The 20,542-nt window shown below is 36.8% G+C and overlaps 1 pseudogene; it reads right to left on the reverse strand.

The window, feature by feature from the left end:
- Positions 1-792: 792 nt before the first annotated feature.
- On the reverse strand, positions 793-12,678 carry LOC150056396 (large ribosomal subunit protein eL29-like; annotated as a pseudogene).
- Between the last annotated feature and the right edge of the window lie 7,864 nt (positions 12,679-20,542).

Genomic DNA, 20,542 nt, shown 5'->3' on the forward strand with positions numbered 1-20,542 from the left:
CTTTTACTGATTTTGCTAGTTACCACATGCTATAAATCAGCTACAGTGTCCTGATAAGTTAGATGTCTCCAGAAAATCAAATCTATCTTCAAATATGTTGCCACTAATTTGCATTGTTTTTTTCACATTTTACTTTTTGAGTCTTTCATGAGTTTTGCTTGATGAGTTTTTGCTTTGTGTGACTTAAGTCTGATTCTTTGCTGTGAGTCTGGAAAGAGTAGTGTCACTTGTTTTTGTTCTGTTTAATTCTAGTTTGGCCAGGACAGGTTCACAGTGTGAGAATCTCAAAAAAATATTGGGAGTTATTTAGAAGGTATTTAAAGGTGTTAGGTAGCCTCAAATGATAAAAGGCTCGGTTTGTTTTAAGATGAGCTAAAAGTTAAAATTAATGACACAGGTATGCTGACTAGACAGTGTAGCTAAGATCTCTTTCATGAACTTTGTTGTGTAGGACATAGTCAAATTATAATTTCTAAACTCTCCAAATCCAAACTACTAAGGGATAAAATTAACATGACCTATGTAGAAAGTGATAGAATTGTGTTGAAGAACATTCAAAAGAAGACCAGAAATGGAAAGATACTTATCATGTGCTAGAACTACTCTCTACATGTACATATGATGGAGATATCAAACTCAGTCTATACATGAATGGTGAAACTAACAAAAAAAAACTAAATGGGTGTTTTGGAAGGACTAAACAATTCTTTTTCTTTCTTTCTTTGTTTCTTGCCTCAGGTTTATTGGAAGAAATGACAGAGCCCCCTTCTCCCCCCCCCCCCAAGATGGTGGCTAGGGAGCCACAGCAGTTGTCCTGTCCTCACACTGGCAGAAAGAGGTAGGTCTACATTGTGGGGCCTTCACAAGGCCCTGGGCACCTTTAGGCTCTGCAGTCTGGGCACCCTTAGGAGCTGGAGCCTGGGCACTCTTAGGGGCTGTAGCTTGGGCCTAAGCTGGAGTGGCAGCTGGAGCCTGGGCTTTTACTTGTGCCTTAGCCAAGTCCTGGCCCTGGCCTTGGGCCGGATGAGCCTGCGACCGTTGTCAATGTAGGCACGGGGACCCGAGCTTGGGGTGGGCGATGTAGGAGAGTCGCTGGAGCTTATGGGTGGCCTATTTGGGGAGCTTGCATTTGTTGTTCGCAACTTTGGGCTTCTTCAGGGCCTTGAGGGCCTTAGCCTGCATGACCGTGGCATTGTTGGCCTGCATCTTCTTAAAGCCCTTTTTGTTGTGCTTCTTAGTAAAATGCATGTTCCTCAGGAACTTGGGGTCCATCCACTTCAAAGACTCCTATCTTTGTGATCTAGGTTTCTTGATGTCATTTCTGTGCCATTTCCAGGACTGTTTGCGCATAATGTGGTTCCTGAACTTTGCCAGGTCAGAACCGCCAACCCACAGGAGCTGATTCGCCGGGAACCAGAAGGGGAAGAGAAAGGTTGCAATGCATTACGGGAAATCAGAACCAAATAATTCCTTTTTTTGTCCATGTTCATAGTTTTATTTTATTTTTTATTGTCAGGATAACGTATAGAGGGGTTAAAGTTGCATTTGCCACGTAGTAAGTGTATTACTTCTCACACATTGGTACCCCCTCTCATGTTTTTGTCTCCATTTCCCTCTCCCCACCCCTCCCAATCATCTTGTTTTCCTCCTTTCCCTTTCCTATTTCAAATAAACAAATAAATGCATGTACAATTTACCAGGTGACAAAGTCAGATACAGTAACAATATGAGATTAATCATGAGGGCAAAAAAGAAGAGAAATAACATAGTACATTCAGAACAGCAATCACACAGGACTAAGTAATTCTTTTTTTTTTTTTTTTTTGCCAGTCCTGGGCTTGAGCTCAGGGCCTGAGCACTGTCCTTGGATTTTCTCAAGGTTAGAGCTCTACCACTTGAACCTCAGCACCATTTCTGGCTGTTTTCTATGTATGTGGTACTGAGGAATCGAACCTGGGTCTTTGTGCATGCCAGACAAGCACTCTACCACTAGGCCAAACTCCCAGTCTAGGACTAAGTAATTCTAATGATAACTTTAGATCATAAATATAGCCAACAATAGTCTGAAAATGGCCAATGAATGTAATAACTAATTGAAGTCTGGAAATAAAAAAATTGTAATAGGGGATAAGTGAAGACACAGGACCTTGTAGCAGAAGAATAGACAGAAGAAAGAGATGCAACCATAAGTCCAGAAAGACAATTATGTAAATAGGAGAATAAAATACATGATAAAGGCTACACTGTAAAAGAGATGGTTTGATGAACAGTGTTGAGGAAAATGGGTAGTCAATTGTGAAAAAAATACTATTACTTTACTATGAAAACATAAACTCCAAATGGAGAAATATTTAGTGGGAAAACTAAACACTACAAAATCCTAAAAACGAGGGTGGCTGGTTGATATGCTTATGGTAGGGAAAGCCTTTTCCCATTGTCTACTTATGCTCACTTTTATGTATACACACACACATACACATACACATACCACACACACATACACACACATGCACACACACACACAACTAAAAGAAAAAATTACAATATTTAAGTATAAAAAGTAAAATTTCAGCATAGTAAAAGAAAATTTTGCAAAAAAATTCTTGGGAAAAAACCTTCAGAAAGATCTAAAATAAATGGGCCGGGAGTTTGGCCTAGTGGTAGAGTGCTTACTTAGCATGCACGAAGACTGGGGTTCGATTCCTCCATACCACATACATAGAAAAAAAAAAAAAGCTGGAAGTGGTGCTGAGGCTCAAGTGGTAGAGCTCTAGTCTTGAGAAAGTCCAAGGAAATTGCTCTGGACCAGAGCTCAAGCCCAGGACTAGCCAAAAAAAAAAAAAAAAAAAGATCTAAAATAAGGTAGAAAAGTATTTGAAACAAATATTTGAAAATTATGTAAAGATAAAATCAAAGGCCAATATAATTCTGAGTTTCAGGAGAACAATTCTCTTTTCATGCCCGGTAATATATTCAGACTCAGTCTCTGTCTCTTTCATAATTTAGTCCTTTATAGATTTTTACTGTTGATTTTAGGTTACATAGTAATGTTGGGCTGACAAAAGGTTTAATTCATTTGGAATTTTTCTTAATTCAGGAAGCACATTTCCTTTAGAAAAGAAATTGTTGCCCACTGCATGAAATTAAGAGGTGTGTGTGTGTGTGTGTGTGTGTGTGTGTGTGTTGAATATGTTTCCATTAAAATTTTTATTGAATTTGCATTTCTGTTAAAAGTAATAAAAAGTTCACTGGGATTGTTCTGACTCTTCTAGCTCCTTCTGCTTTCTTCACTCAATGAAGAAAAGATAGGCTTTCAAAAAGGGGATTTGTGTTCCTTTCAGATTGTTATTCTAAATCCGACTTGATAGCAGAATCCAAAGTACATCATATCCCAGATAAAGCTAGCTGCTTGCCAGACTGCTCTGTTACAATTGAACTGTAAATGGCTCACATCAGCACATTCTGTCAACTTTATATAAACCCACTTTATGTAACATGATTATAGATCCCCTGAAAACTGCTCTGTACCTGCAGCTTGCAGACTGATTCTCTTGATGCTGTCTACCAGACATGACTGAGAAAAGAAGCATAACTAGTTTTGGGGAGACAGATGAAAGTAACAGTCTTGTTACTGCTTGATTATTTCATTTTTTTAGATGCTTGTACCCCTATATGCAAAATGGAATTAGTAAATATGCTCTTTCTCTGCTCCTCAGCCATTAATCATTGGTCCCTGATTTTGTCACATCTAGAGATGTTTTGGGGCTGGCTGACTTAGATCATAGGCTCTAATCTTTCCTTTTTTTTTTCTCTCAGTATGTAATTTCCTTCAGTTCGTGGTTAGACAGACCATGATACTTTGAATTTCTGAAAAGTTCAGTTCAAATGAATGTATATCTACTAAGACTTCACTGTAAGCAAGCCTTAAGTGAAGCATTAGGAATACCAAGACAAAAAAATGCCAGAACTCTTACTTTGTGGAGGTGACAGTCTAGCTGGAGAGTGAGAGTCTCAATGGAACATGATTAATATTAACATTTCTAGCTATTGAAAGAAAACAAAAGATGGGGTATGATCAAACCTGGAAACATTTTCCAAAGGTGACACATGAGCTGAATCCCAAAAGTTAAAGGAAAATGGCTTATATGGAAGAAAAATCTATACATAAAAGAGCAGACAGAAATGTCAGAGACATGTCAGAGGCTTGGGCCTGTGGGCAGAGAAACTTCAGAATCCAGAATTACTGTAAGGAAATATTTCAGGTATGGAATGGTGGGAGAAGAGGCTAGTGATGTAAAACACATGCGGGGGAATGATATTCTCCAATACTCAAGCCACAAATGGCTTCTTCATATCTAGAGTAACTAAGGAAACACCATGTGGGTTGGGTCCTGAATTTCTTATCCCTTTCTCATGATCAATGCTCTTTCCTCATTTCTTTGTGCTGGGTTAAGACTCTTCTGAGTCCTTTAAAAATTAAACAAGTCTCTCTCCCTTCCTGTCCCTCCCCACCTTATTGTCTGCCTTCCTAACGAGAGGAGATGATCCAGACGTATGTTTCATGAAAACCACTCAGTATGCGATGTGGAGGCTAAAAACATGTGTTTGGATCTGAGAGTGAGTAGACAAGAACTACAATGATATGTCAGGAAAGTTGTTAGTCCAGATCCATGTTATGAAGAAGTGGAGAGCTAAGTCAATGGCAATTGGCATGAAGACAAATGAGACAGATTTGAGAATTGTTGTAATGACAGAAGTGGTCAAACATGAACAAATTACATCTGGGCTTCCTTTCAGAGTCTTGGTCACAAAAGATGTTAATAAAGGAAGCTGGAACTGGAAGTGGTCCAAAAAACCTAGGGGTTAGAATGAGGTTGTCTCAGTGCCTACTGGGACAAGTAGTTTTCCATTTCAGCATTTCCCTGGGTTAAAATTGCCAAAGCATTCACGTGTCCCTTATGAAGTGCAGAAGCATTGTCTTACTGTGGATCCAAGTGACAACAATGAGTTGAAAGGATTTCTGGCACCATATAGATGTTTGATAATAGTTTTAATGATAGCTTCCCATCTCTCTAATGACTAGGGCCATACCTACTTAGTTTATAAAGTCTGGCAAAATTATGGTATGAACTGGTAATGCTGTGGGCTGTTGGATAAATTATACTAGGTCTGTTTCTGGATGGCCCTGAGGGACTTATCTGAAACTATGCTTCTAGAAACTTCAAGAATACTGACTTCAAAGAAAATGCTGCGCTATTATTATAAACATCACAACCAGGCACTTAGCAAAGCAAGGAGAATCTAACTTGTAGAAATACTTGCCTTGCTTAAAGTTCTTGAAAACTTATTTAGATCAGTTAAAATGGTCTCTAGATATCACAATTTTGTTTACTGCATGATTTGGGAAAGTTCTTTTCAGCTTGGGAAAATGTATTGTCTTAGCCAAGAAAAGAATTATGTGAGCCTTGAATCTATAAACTCCCAAACTAAAAGAGATTATGAAATTATTTTGGATGACTGGGACAGATTTTTTTTCCAGAGAAAAGGTTTATCACATGGGTGATTTAATGCACTACTTAAATTGCCTAGAAATGACCAAGAAATCTGACAACATGATAATGAATTTTCAAATAAAACAAACACAAAAATCACATCAGAACTTCTTGCAATTGGCAGGATAATAGCTGGCAACAATAACTCTTGGAAAAGTGAGCTGGATCTTTAGCATTAAAATGAGTTTGGGGACTATAATATGAAGTCAACACTTTCATGAGAATTTTGGAATGCTCAATTTCCCACAGTCTCATCACTTCTCTGCCTGACAATTGTAATTATTTTTCATCGACTTGACAGTCAAATTTGCTTCCTGTAGTGATAATATACCTGCTACCATCCTGACCATATTGGAGAAATAGTGTTTCTTTGATAGATTTGTTCATTTTTGAAACTAACTTCTAAGTTATTATAACCACTTTCTTACATTATTCATTAACTTATCACCATTTGTAGTTCTGACAGTAGTTTGTAACTTTGAAAAAGAAGACACACAGATCATAAAGCAAAGATTACTTATGTTTGTCAAAAATTTAAACTAATAAATTAAATATGGTATGCATTGCCCTCCTACTTCAGGAAAGTATTGGACGTTGTGTACACTTCCAAAACACCCAACATTATTAGGTTATGGATTTAATATCTGAGGCATTATAAAGGAACCTAATTTTTACAGACTGAGAAGGGATACATAGGATACAAAGGACAGGTCAGACAGTTGAAAAACAAAAAGAATATTAAAGAAAACGGAAGAATATAAAGCAAAGGTGCCTGATGAGTATAAAATACATAAACATGAAATTTATTTTCTTTTTTTTAACTGTCAGGTTAAGGTATAGAGGGGTTACAGTTACATTCACCAGGTAGTAGGTGCATTACTTCTCACATATTGATACCCCTTCTCATTGTTTTTTGTCCCCATTTTCTCTCCCCCTACCCCTCCCAACCTTAATTATTTATTCAAAAGTGTCTATAATCCTAGCTACTCAGGAAGATGAGATCTGAGATTGAAGCCAGCCCAGGCACAAAAGTCCATGAGACTCTCATCTCCAATAAAAACTACTTTAGAGACAGCAAGAAGAGGCACTGTAGTACAAGAGCACTAGCCTTGGGCACAGAGAGGCTCAGGGAGAGTGTCCAGGCCCTCAGTTGAAGCCCAGGACTAGCAACACAACAAAAACAACAAAGTTTTCACTCATCATTGTACAAGTAATATTTGAACAAAACCCAAAGAAAGTGATGGAGTGTCCTTGCAGGTCCTTGGGGAAATGATAAACAGTGAAATGCAAAGACATTGGGGTGTAGGAGGGGCAAGGTGGAAGGGTGGAGCAGAAAGTAGGAAAGACAGTAGGAAATGGAAATTCAGCAGTTATTAGGGTCTGATAGGCCAATGTAGACATGTTTACTCTTTTTGTGAATAAAACTGGAGATGGAAGCTCTTAAATATTTTGACATGTTATGATTTAAGTGTTGAAAAAATTACTTTGGCTGGATCTGGTGGCTCACAGCTGCAATCCTCAATACTCAGTATAAGGCTGAGATCTGAGAATCACAGTTTGAAGCCATCCAGAGCAGGAAAGTTTGTGAGACTCTTACCTCCAAATAATACCCCACTTCTGAAAAAAAAAAAAAGACCAGAATTAGAGTGGTGGCTCAAGTGGTAGGGCTTTGAGTAAAAAAGCTCATGCTGATTTCAAGCCCTAGTACTGATATGTACACACAAACTTACTATTTTTATATGTTGTGTGTAGTTCATCATGCACAGAGGAATCAGGGAGACCCTTTCAATGGTCAATCCTAACCCACGTGGAATTAGAATAAGTAGTGTAAATTTTGAGAAGTGGTCAGATTGTGGACATTTTTTTGTTTTGGGGTTTTGTTGTTGTTGTTGTTTTGTTTTGTTTTTTCCAGTCCTGTGGACTGAACTCAAGATCTGCAAACTGCCTTTGGGCTTTCCTCAAGGCTAGTGCTCTACCACTTGAGCCACAGCACCACTTCCAGCTTTTCTACGTATGCAGTACCAAGGAATCAAACTTAGGTCTTGGTGCATGCTAGGAAAGAACTCTACCACTAGGCCAAACTCCCAGCTTCTGTGCATATGTTCTGAAAGCAATTCTGTAAGAGGACGTAAGCATAATCACAGAGGAATGAAGGGATTTATATATTTAATAGCATGTAATAAATTACCACAAACTGGGTGGTTTATAATGGCAGAAATACATTCTTTCACAGGTTGTGGAGGCCAGAGGTCCAAAGTTAAGGTGTTGGCAAAGCTGCATCCCTGTAGAAATTCTGGGGATGAATCTATTTTCTGGCTCTTCCAGATCTGCTGGCTGTTAGATTGACTGCTGTCACTTAAAAATTATCACTCCAAACTCTGTCTTCATGGTCACATTGTCCCTGGTTCTCCTGGCTTTTAGGCACAGATTGTTTTTTATATCACAACAGCCTTAGTTTAGTTACATGATAAAGCTTTCTTTCCAAAATAGAGATAGAAAAGGAAAGATTCACAGGGCTTGAAAATATGGACATGTCCTCTTTGAGGACTATAATTCATCCACAATCCATCCACTGATGCAAAGATTGTGGGTAAAGCAGGAAGTGTAAGGGAGAGTAATGAATATAGCCTTTCCCTTCATTGAGGAGACACATGATAATAGCTTGAGAGGCTGAATTAAATAATCAGCCTTTTATTATTAAAGGCATTCATTATATTACTAAATTATATATAAATCCAATAGCCAACTCAAATTTATTTAGCTTTTATCCTGATTCTTCTAAGATATTTTAACCTAAATGGTTAAATAGGTGAATCATTCATATTTGAATTTTACTTTTTCTCTTTTCTAGCAATCAGTGGCTTGACAAGAGAATAATTTATTCATTGAATAGACAGATATTTACTCAGTGGTTGGAGTGTACAGTTCACTCTGCTCAGTAATGTGGAGGTACAAAATAATTTAAAAGTCATTTTTACTGTTAAAATACTTCTATATAATAATTTGGCTTAAGCTCATAGCTATTTTTCCACCTTTTATCCTAAAGGAGCTTGTTAAGCATATACCTTACTTAGAGTAGATGTTTTGTGAGGGGAACACGGGAGACTAAGTTTTCTCTAGTCACAATTGATAATGGTCACAAGATCTTTCATAGGCTTTCTGAAGTTTCTGAATCCCCATCTCCTTACATTGAGAAAGTTTAAGCAATTATAAATTGTTAGCTTCAGATTCCAAAAGAGCTTGAGAATGCAGGAACAGACAGCAGAATGGATACACAGTGGGTGGAATCAGTTTATTTGGAGGAGCTTTTCCTAGAAATAACCCATCCTACACTCTGATTTGGAGAAGAGTTTACTGAAGACACAGAAGTGCTGGGAAACAAGCATCATAAAATGTACTAATGTAAAAGAAACTGTAAACTTTGAAACGGAAGCATGTTTGAGACAAATGGTCCTTTGAAGGTTAGGAAAGGGAAAGCTGGCATATTTGTGGGTGTTTATCCATGCTTACACATCAATAAGGGGAGATTATATTTGATATCACTAGATTGTCTAGAAAATGATAAATTTTCTTTTCTCAGAGACAGCTTGATTTAAATAGTTCATAAGATTATCCAACCTCCTCTGCAGTGAGGCTCAGCTCAAAGAAGAGACATTGCATGGCTGTTGTAAAGTGTTCAGGGACAATGCCTGGAGCAGAGTATGAACTTCACAATGGTTATTAGTTATCATTTAAGATTTCATTTTATTTTCCTTGTGATCTGATCATGGAGAGAAACATTAATGAATCTTGTAAACCTTGGTTTGGTATGCACTGTGATGATTCTGGTCAGAACGCAGTCAGTCACTTAATAGCTACTGGTGGTGTATTGCTTTTCTCCTTTTCTTACAACAAAATATTTGTTCACATTGAGAAGGAATTTGTAAGGAACTGACATATAACGTACCACAATTACAATTTTTCTTGTCTAATCATACCAAAGCAAAGTTTTGATTAATACTGTCAAGAAACATGGTTTTTTTTTTTTTTTGTTTTTTTTTTTGCCAGTCTTGGGCTTGAGCTCAGGGCCTGAGCACTGTCCTTGGACTTTCTCAAGGCTAGAGCTCTACCACTTGAGCCTCAGCACCACTTCTGGCTTTTTTCTATGTATGTGGTACCGAGGAATTGAACCCGGGTCTTCATGCATGCTAGGCAAGCACTTTAACCACTAGGCCAAACTCCCAGCCCATGAAACACGGTTTTAATGTGTCGGTGGTATGTACCAACTAACCTAAACTAAAAGTAGTATATATTACCATTTGAGTCCACAGTTTTTCTGGGCTACTACTCAAACAGAGTATTACTCATCCTTATTTTGTTAATATATACCCTCCCTTCCACTTCCATGTTCTTGTCCTTGTGTCTTCTGCCTCATGAAATGAGCTGATTTCCTATAGTTATATACTTTCTACTAAAATTCTTGCTGTGGATCAAAGGCCAGATCAAAGTCTATCTTTACATAATAAACTAAGAGAAATGACCTCCAGGATATGGAAACAAGAGGTTTAGCTTTGTGATTGTTGTTCTTAATGTACTATATAAAGTTATTTCTTTTCTCTTTTTTTCCTCCCTTACGGTTTATCTCATGTTGTTACTGTAATTGACTTTGGTACCTGGTATATTATATGCACATTAATTTGTTTATTTGAAATAGGGGTGGGAAGGGAAAAAAACAAGATGATTGGGAGGACATGGGGGGAAGGAAAGTGGGAGAAAAACATCAGAAGGAGCATCAACATTCAAGAAGTAATATACCCACTACCCTACTACCTGATGAATGTAACTGTAACTAACCCCTCTATACATCACCTTGACAATTAAAAAAAAAACAAAACTCAAAAACCAAAACAACATTTCCTGCTTTCTCTTCTCTGGATGAAATGAAATGAGTACTATTTAAAAAAGAACAACTACAGGTTGTTTTTTGTTTGTTTGTTTTTGTTTTTTTAATTAAAGAATTCATTAACATTGATTTTTTTTTTTTGCCAGTCCTGGGCTTGAGCTCAGGGCCTGAGCACTGTCCTTGGACTTTCTCAAGGCTAGAGCTCTACCACTTGAGCTTTAGCACCACTTCTGGCTTTTTTCTATGTATGTGGTACCAAGGAATCGAACCCGGGTCTTCGTGCATGCTAGGCAAGCACTCTACCACTAGGCCAAACTCCCAGCCCCTAACATTGATTTTTATATCATATTTCAAATGACGTGTTTAACAAACAGGTATTCAAGAAGGGAATCTCTATATACAATCACTGGCACTTAGATTTTAGAACATAATCAAAATTAGGCTGAGGGTTTGTATGTCATAGATACCTAATAATCTAAACATTATGTCTATAGAGTCATAAGTTTTTATGACTATGGAGTTGTGTTTATATTTCCAATACCATGTTTATACCATTGGGTATGCAACTTTTCTTTTTTGTGGGTCATGCATGGGACTTGAACTTGACCTGGGTGCTGTCCCTGAGCTCTTCAGCTCAAGTCTACCACCCTACCCTTGAGGCAAGGCCCACTTCCCGTTTTCTACAGGTTAATTGGAAATAAGAGTCTCAGGTCCTTTTGTGCCCAGGCTGACTTTGAACCTTGATCCTCAGATCTCAGCCTCTTGAGTAGCTAGGATTACAGGTATGAGCCACTGCGTGGGCAAAACTACAGGTTTTTATGTGTCTTTGTGACATCTGCTATTATCACAGTGATTTGCCTGTATGTGAACTGAAATGATCTTTGGAATCAGACAGACAAGTACTACTTACTGATTTTATTACCATGAGCCGCTACTTATTTAGATTCTGTGAATTTAGTTTCCTCATGTATGAAACATATTTATATCTACCATATAGTGTTAATGTGAGAATTAAATGAGATGGAGGACGTGTTATAAATTTCCTTGGTGTTGTCCCAAGAACATTAAGTGAACTCTGTATATTTGAAATTATTTTATTGCTATTGTTATGTTGTCCTCTACCTACAAGATTGTAACCATTTTTAGGTCAAGGGCTAGGCATATTTTATTTATCTTTATACATTCCATAGACAGTATCTTGTGCATAGATACTCGCATGCTTTTGAGTTATGTGATATCAGTACTGCCTGTCTAATGAGACCATAGCAAGTTTCTAAAAGTCATGGACAATGTTATGCCTACGTTACCATTCATTCCTTTGTAGCCTAGTGAAAGACTGGTACAAACATACACACACAGTAGGAATAAGGCTTATTCAAAACTTTATGCTAGGAATAATGCTTATCTATCTCATACTGTTTTGAGCAACTTCATTTTGACTGGAGTTGTTAGTTGGGGTCTTAGGGTTCACTCAGCCCAGACAACATTCTTTATTAAGTACTGAAGGAATTATGTGCAATTTAGAATAATTGAGTTGGTGCTATGAAATAAGCATTGTTACACCTAAAATTAAGTTTGAATATATATCCAACAAAGTCAATGAATATCAAAATATATTGTGACAAATTTTTTTCTTCTTTCACACAAGGAATTGGTGAATTCTTAAGTAATTGTGGATCAGAGAATTCCCTGTGACTGACTTAGCGTTGGTCTCCCTGTTTTCTGGGTCCCACAGTCTGCAAGTCCTATATCAGCCTGCTGTAGAATGTGCATTTATTACTTCAGACTGAGTAACTATTGGAAGAGGACATTGGGTTGCTCTAATTGCATAGTCCTTAAGATGAATTCTTTTTTAGGCAATTGTATCAAATGTGATCTGTGTTGAATCAATAGTAGTATCAAGTTCAGGGAGAATTTCTGTGCCTCCCTATATTCTACAAATCCTCTCCCCTATAGTGTTCTAGGGATTCTTGATCCCTGGAATGGGGATTGTTCTACCCAAGGCTTTTGTGCAGCTTTATTTCTCTCAGAGAAGTTTTTTTCTTGGTCTATATGTTTATTTCTCCAGTGCTGTGAGTGGGACCCAGAATGTATGCCAGGCAAGGGCTTTACCACTGAGCTACATATCCAACCTTTTCTGAGAATCTGTCTCCCTGTCTGCCCCACAACAGTACCAAGATTAAAAATTTGGTCCTCAAACTTGCTAGACAGACTCTAGTACTGTTGAGTGAGTCATACCTCCATTCCTGATTTTTGCTAGTATGTGCCTAGATGTGACCCAGGCTTTCCAGCTCTAAGGAGATCTCTCAAACTTTTCTCCCTAGAATGGCCCAATTTCAGTCTTTCCAATATCATGCTCCCGACTAGGTAGGGTTATAGAAATAAACCACTGGACTAAGCTTCTGAGAGGGTTTTTTTTTTTTTTTTTTTTTTGCCAGTCCTGGGCTTGAGCTCAGGGCCTGAGCTCTGTCCTTGGACTTTCTCAAGGCTAGAGCTCTACCACTTGAGCCTCAGCACGGGTCTTTGTGCATGCTAGGCAAGCACTCTACCACTAGGCCAAACTCCGGGCTCCCTGAGAGTTTTTTAAAATGTGTCCTATACATAGTGACTGGAAATATTTGTATCTATTTCCATTGGTTTTCGATAAGAATGCATCTGCTGTTTGGATTCTATCTGAAAAATATATACTTATCCCTAATTAAAAAGCAGTTAACCATTGCTTTAGCTACGTGCTACTATTAAACTCTTAAAAGACATATTGATAACACTGGGGTTTATTTTTATTCTTAGAATTTAAAGGATGATTTTATTCTATGGATAAAAAAATTTCTAAATACTCACTATATAAATTTCACAGGACTTAAAGATATCCTGTGTCAGTCATATAAACTACATATAACCTTTATAAACTGGGAATTAGGCAATTTATGTATCACTACGAAAGCAGAAAGATTACTAACCTATGTACTAAATCTGGTCATAATAACAGTATCATAATATAAAGGAGAAAATTCAGAGATGAAGTGAGATGATGGATGATGGGGAATGAATAAGAAATTTTTTTTCTGGTGAATTGTTTTTCACTATCTCTCTATTATAAATTCTTCACCAGTCACATGATATATACATTATAGCTGATTTACAACATTAAAACTTATGTCTCACATAGATATTGTAATTTATTTCTAGCAATAAGACTGAATATCTGTTTGGAAAGTTAATTTTTGAAACAAAAAGGAAGTTATAATTCAATCATCTATTCACAGTTTGAGACAAATTAATTTTAGCTGGTGTGAGAAAAATCAAGTTCTATAGCATTCCTTTTGCTTTGAATGAATGGAAATTAGAACTAGTGATGTGTCTCTAGTTTACCTATTTAATTAAAAATTGGGAGACATTTGTAAGGAAATGGAAAGACTTAGAAAAAAATCCTATTAAGTGAAGTAAGCCAGACTCAAAGGAACCTAGGATCAATGGTTTCCCTCATTTGTCATAATCGGTAGAAACCTTGGGATCTCCTAGCAGAGATTTACAATAGAACAATAAGGCCATATAGTATGACACTAAATGAAAGGACCTCCAGGATATAGAAACAAAAGCCATCTAATGAGTGATTGGTGTCCTTAATGTACTGTTATCTCTCATCTCTTTTGCTGTCCCTTGGTTATCTCATATTGCTACAGTATTTCACCTTGTTATCTGATATATTGTATATATGCGTATTTGGTTATTTGAAATAGGATAGGGAAGGGAGAAAAACAAGATGAGGGATGGGGATGGAAGAAGGGAAATGGGAACCAAGACATGAGAAAGGGTATCAATGTATGTGAAGTAATGCACCTTCTATCTGTTCAATATAATGTAACCCTTCTATTAATCACAATAAAAATATATGGAAAAAAGTGGGAGAAATGAGTGAGATCAAATGTCTAGATCAAAGACCTACAGGGAGTTATAACACAAGTCATGTCTCTTCAGGTACCTTTCAATACTTTTCATTGTTTCAATAATCTTTTTCATTATAAAATCACCTCAGAAAGGATTGACATTACAGGCAAATGTCAGTGCCTTCCCAAAATTTATAGGTTTAAACCCTTCCCCAAATTTTTATGGTTATTCTCAATTATATTTGGAAACAGAATCCTTAGAGAAGTAATTGAAATTAGATAAAGTCATGAAGGCAAGTCCCTCTGTGGGCTTACGGTCCTGTGTAAGAAGAGTCACCAGATCATTCTCTGGATTTCTATATACCATATGACTTCACAGTGGCCATCTGCATGCTAGAAAAAGATCCCTCAACTGAGAGTGACTATACCAGTACACTCCATTTTGACTTAGAGTCTCTAGAGCTGTGAGGCTATATTTCTGTTTCTTGAACCATTCAGGCTGTGGTATTTTTTCTTGTAAACAATGGCCAAGCAGACTAATGTGACCAATAATAAGAAGCAATAGTTTTTTTCACATAGCTAAATCACACAATTTTCCCATTAGGTTGGTAGTGCTGCAATTATTGACATGTGCAATTAGAAGGTGAGAAGGAAAACAGGAATATCTGTATTCCCGAAGTGCATGTTAAGTTTATGCGGCATGCAAATTCACATTTGCAGGTAGAGGTGGATTACATGATTTATGTGCAAAGTCTATTCTTAGGCCAGCCTGCCTTAGAGATGGATCTGCTCATGCAAACAAAGATTAATTAGATTAAAAGAATATTTATTTCATATGAAAATGTCTCTTTCAAGTGGGAATATGTAATTGACCATTGAGTGTTCAAAGCTAATTTAGTTGATTCTTAATTATCTTGGCCAAAGAGTTAGCAGCGGAGAAAATTCACCTTTCCTGTTGGGCAAGGCATCCATCCCATACCATGGAACCTACTTACAATGAGATAAGAATTATGTGGCAGAGTAAAATAAGCTGCTACAACTTCTACTCATCTCAAAAACTTTAAATATTTAAGAATGAAGTAGTGTCAAAACAGATTTTTCAGTCTCACATTTTAGATTTTCAGTCTTCATTTTAAAGGAAATAAACATTTTTATTTTCCCATTGTAAGTCAAATCTGGTATGGGTCATTGTATGTTTGTGTGTTTGCAGGATGAAAAGCTTGCTTAATGCCTCAGTTTTGGATTAATAAATGTCAGGAGAGTCAAATTTCTTTGTTTAAATTCTAAGTGTCTTCAGGGATATGGATTGCACTGTTGATTATAATAGAACAATTTCTAGAAAGATTTTTAAGTATATACTAATAATGATTATCTCTGAGAAAGCAAAGTGTTGTGATTTCCTTTTTTTTTTTTTTGTGGCCAGTCCTGGGCTTGAGCTCAGGGCCTGAGCACTGTCCTTGGATTTTCTCAAAGTTAGAGTTCTACTACTTAAGCCATAGCACCACTTCTGGATTTTTTCTATGTACTGAAGAATCGAACTGCGTCTTCATGCATGCTAGGCAAGCACTCTATCTCTAGGCCAAACTCCCAGCCCCGATTTTCCTTTTTTTAAAAGCATCATGTATTTTTGTGCAAACATAGCTGAGATATTATTTTTATATAAAATGTTTTTGGAGGGCTGGAGGAATGGCTCCGCTGATAAAGTAGCAGTCAAGCAAATATGTGGCCTTGAATTCAAATCTCAGTAGCATAATTTAAAATTTATAATTTAAAAGAAAATGAATTGTAAACCAGAAATAAAAGATATTTCCATGGAGGGGGGTTGAGGGGAAGGAGTATTAAGAAATCAGCCATGTAGCCAGATCTAGAATATAATACAGGTTGCTTTAGAAAAATAGATCAGTAGAGCCACAACCTAGTTCAATAGTATCTGAGGTTTCCAGTATCTGTTGGCTTATATTCCCTATGGAAAAGGAGACAATACTACTACATGTATTATCATATCCTATCATCAAATTTGCAAAAAAATCTTAATTTTTTTTGTCTCTGATGATTGAACTCAGGGCTTCACATATGTCAGATAAGTACTGTACTGCACTAATACAACTTCAGCCTGCCTGCTCTTTTATATTAAAACAAAAACAATATTTTTAATGGGAAGATACATTTTGATAATAAGAGCTTTTTGGTATACTGAATAAATTCTACTGTTACTTTCTACCAATTATAATTCATATATGTTTTGAAAAACAGTACCATAATATATTGTTGCTAATTCTTAAAATGCTCCCAGATTTGAAGTGTTTTCCACTGATATATTGTCAATAGATGCCTATAAATTTGAGATGAAGCTAGGAAATTTCCCTGCTCAAAGATATGATCCTACTGTGGATTTTTGAAATGTGACTGATAATGATGAATGAATCATTAATGAATCATTTCTGCTAAGCTTTTCCCTCATATTTGTGTCTTTTTTTGAAATTACAAATACTCTAAGGAAGCATAGTGTGTTGAGTAACTTATGACCGATTATGAAATAATCCATCATATCTTTTTTAAAAATCCTAGGAGGAACTAGAGGGAAAGTACTGGCAAAAGACTTGCTAAGGATGGTTGTGATCAGGAGTGCTGTAGATTGTAGAAGAGTGTTCCTTCTTACATGATGTGGTAGCCACATTCTAGGTCCTCTTATAAATGCATTTCTGAATTGCAAGTTCAAACTTTGTAGATGCACAAGAAGTGAAATATAAATCTGGGCCAATTATCCAAATTATTCCATTAAAATTCCTTCATTAAGCCTAAACAGGAATTTTTTGCTTAAATTATTCAACTGGACTAACTACATTAAAATTATCTAAAATTGCCTTGCTCTGTGGTTCACCTTATCTATTTAGAGAGACAGACCTTAGGCTGTGTCTGCTTTATGCCGTATGGATTGATTTGGGGGCAAAAATTCAATTAATTCTATTCACAGAGGACCATCTTAGCACAGAGTAAATGGCAAAATGAATGCTGTTGGTTTCTTGTTACTCATTCCACTGTAAAACCTTGGGAGTCTAAGCCCAACAAATTTAACGATCCCGCTGCAAGCGTTCACTATGCAACTATATGGACTTCCATTGGGCATCTTATTTTAAATATATTGCCTTTAAAAACTGCTTTGCTTTGGGACAATCAATAGAGCTGGTTTATTGTTTGAGAAGCAAAGAAAAGCAAACTGAGCCAGCGAGTTGCTAACTAATATCTACTTTGTGATTAACCATGTGCTGGTATTTTTATCCCATTAATCTAACAATGATTCTAGCTCCAATCCTAGTAGTTTGGCACTATTGCCTGTATACTTATGTACAGTACTATTCTGAAAAGACCATATAGCACAGTGGTTAAGAGACTATAAGCTTTGGAGTCAGATTGCTGAATTAAGAAACTGTGCCTTAGTTTATTCCATCCCCTACCACATACATTATCAAAAAGTGGCATTGACTTTGGATTAACATTTACACAACATTAAATCAAGAGCAATGAGGTATTTTGATCTAAGTTGTATAATAGACTTATTTCTTATCTTTTTACTTAAAAGAAGTACCTTAACTGTGATGATGAAAATGAGGATGTTGAGTATGATGTAGTGCCTTTGATGCTAGAATATTGTATATTTCCTTTTTTCATTTTATCTTTTATTATTGAGGTAATGTATAGAGGGGCTACAGTTATATTCACCAGATATTGTACATTTCTTATTTCATTTGATATAGCAAAGTGATTTAAAATAGTGTATACATATGACTTCTGTCATTGGCAGGTGTAGTGCAAGAAAGTTAGATAATTTGCAGAAGGACTCCTTTCTTATAGGGAGGGATTGCTGAGACTCCTTGGACTGGGAGATGTAGAAGTTGAGGGGAGGAACAATACCCAATGTTTGATATTATCCTAGGAGTTTTGTGTTATCTGAAACTTAATTTCAGGCCCAGGGATAGTGGATAGGGAAATATAATCTGGGAAGAATACAAAAGGTACAAAGCATTACCAGTTTTTTTTTTTAAGACTGCATGCAGATTAGTTACATTTAAAAATGGTTGGTTCTCAATGGCAGGATTTTTATTCAGGTCCTTAATTTTTCCTCCTGGTACTTAGTGTAGTGTTGTTGAGTGCCTAATGAGTTGTTTCTTCTTGCACAAATGCATTCTCCTACAGCAGCTTCTGTGAACCTAAATGGTAGAAAATGGTTCATTTGTCCCATTGAAAAGAAATGAAGACCTCCTATGAAGTTAAGGAATTGAATGAAAATGATGGGTGTTCTTTGGATAGTTGAAATTAGAGCTCTGTAGTCCAGAAAATAAACTGTGCTTCACTGCAGATACATTTATGGAAACATCAATAAACACTATGATTAAACAGCAGATAGGATTCCATCAGTGAGAACAATTCAAACTCTACAGACAGTTATTGTTTTCTAAAGTCATCATTCCCATTTTCAGGTAAAAATGCCATTTTAATTACTCAGATGAGTTACTCAGACTTTTTTTTTTTACCAAATTCAAATTGTTAAAGTAAGAATATATGGCTGCAGGATGTAGAAACTTTACTCCTCATCTCCCAACTCTTTTTTGTTTATCTCAACCTAGAACTTTTGATTTGGGCATGGAATTGCTTCTGTCCAAGAAGCAATAAATATTGTATAAGGAGTATTAGAGATTTTATCCCCAAATAGCTTAAGACATTTAAATATTAAAAGATTGATTGACACGGTGGTGGGGGAAGAGAAAATGGGGAAAAACAAAGGAGGGGTTTACACTGTTAAACAAGAAATGTACTCATTACCTTAGTTATATAACTGTAACTTCTCTAGTGGTTGAACAAGTTTGCACTCCCACCAACAGTGTAGTAGTGATCCCTCCTGGCCACATCCCCTCCAGCATCTGTTATTATTCGTTTTCCTGATCCTGGCCATTCTAACTGGAGTGAGGTGGAATCTTAGAGTTGTTTTGATTTGCATTTCTTTTATGACCAGAGATGTTGAGCATTTCTTCATGTGTCTATAGGCCATTTTTGTTTCTTCTTCAGAGAAGACTCTCTTTAAGTCTTTGGCCCATTTTTTAATGGGATGGTTGTTACTTTGGAGGTTAGTTTTGGAGTGATTCAATTTTTTGAGTTGTTGATATATTTTAGATATGAGGCCTCTGTCTGTTGTTTGGTTGGTGAAGATCTTCTCCCATTCTGTAGGCTTCCTAATTAGTTTACTAGCTATGTCCTTTGCCATACAAAAGCTCTGCAGTTTAATGCAGTCCCACTTATCCAGCCTTTCTCTGATTTGTTGTGATTCTTGGTCCTTATTAATAAAGTTTCTACCTGTGCCAATGAGGCCTAGTGTATCTCCTATTCCTTCTTGTAAAGTTTTCAGTGTGTCAGCTTTTACCTCCAGGTCTTTGATCCATTTAGAGTTAATTCTAGTGCAAGGTGACAAAGAAGGATCCAACTTTAGTTTTCTGCAGGTGCTTAACCAGTTCTGCCAGCACAACTTGTTGAAGAGGCTGTCTTTCTTCCATTCTATTTTTTTGGCTCCCTTGTCAAAGATTAGATGGCCATAGGTCTGTGGTTTAGTATCTGGGTCCTCAGTTCTATTCCATTGGTCTTCAGGCCTGTTCTTGTGCCAGTACCAAGCTGTTTTGAGAATTATAGCTCTGTAATAGAGTCTAAAGTTTGGAATTGAAATTCCTCCAGTGCTGTTCTTTCTGCTAAGAAGTGTTTTTGCTATACGGGGTCTTTTATTATTCCATATGAAATTTTGAATTGCCTCTTAAGCAGTGTGGCAGTGCCTCAAAAGGCTAAACATAGAACTCCCCTATGACCCAGCAATTCCACTACTTAGCATTTACCCAACCATCCAGAAACAAGGACATACTAAATCCACTAGCACAACAATGTTCACTGCAGCACTATTCACCATAGCAAAGATATGGAACCAACCTAGATGTCCCTCAGTTGATGAGTGGATCAACAAGTTGTGGTATTTGTACACAATGGAATTCTATGCTGCTGTCAGAAAGAATGACATCGCCCCATTTGTTAGGAAATGGAAAGACTTAGAAAAAAATCATATTAAGTGAAGTAAGCCAGACTCAAAGGAACTTAGGCTCAATGGTTTCCCTCATTCGTCATAATCAGTAGAAACCTTGGGCTCTACTAGCAGAGATCTGCAATAGAGCAAAATCTTGATACAT

The sequence above is a fragment of the Megascapheus bottae genome, chromosome 12 (assembly GCF_031878675.1).
Source record: "Megascapheus bottae isolate mThoBot1 chromosome 12, mThoBot2.hap1, whole genome shotgun sequence".
NCBI classification, from domain to species: Eukaryota; Metazoa; Chordata; class Mammalia; order Rodentia; family Geomyidae; genus Megascapheus; species Megascapheus bottae.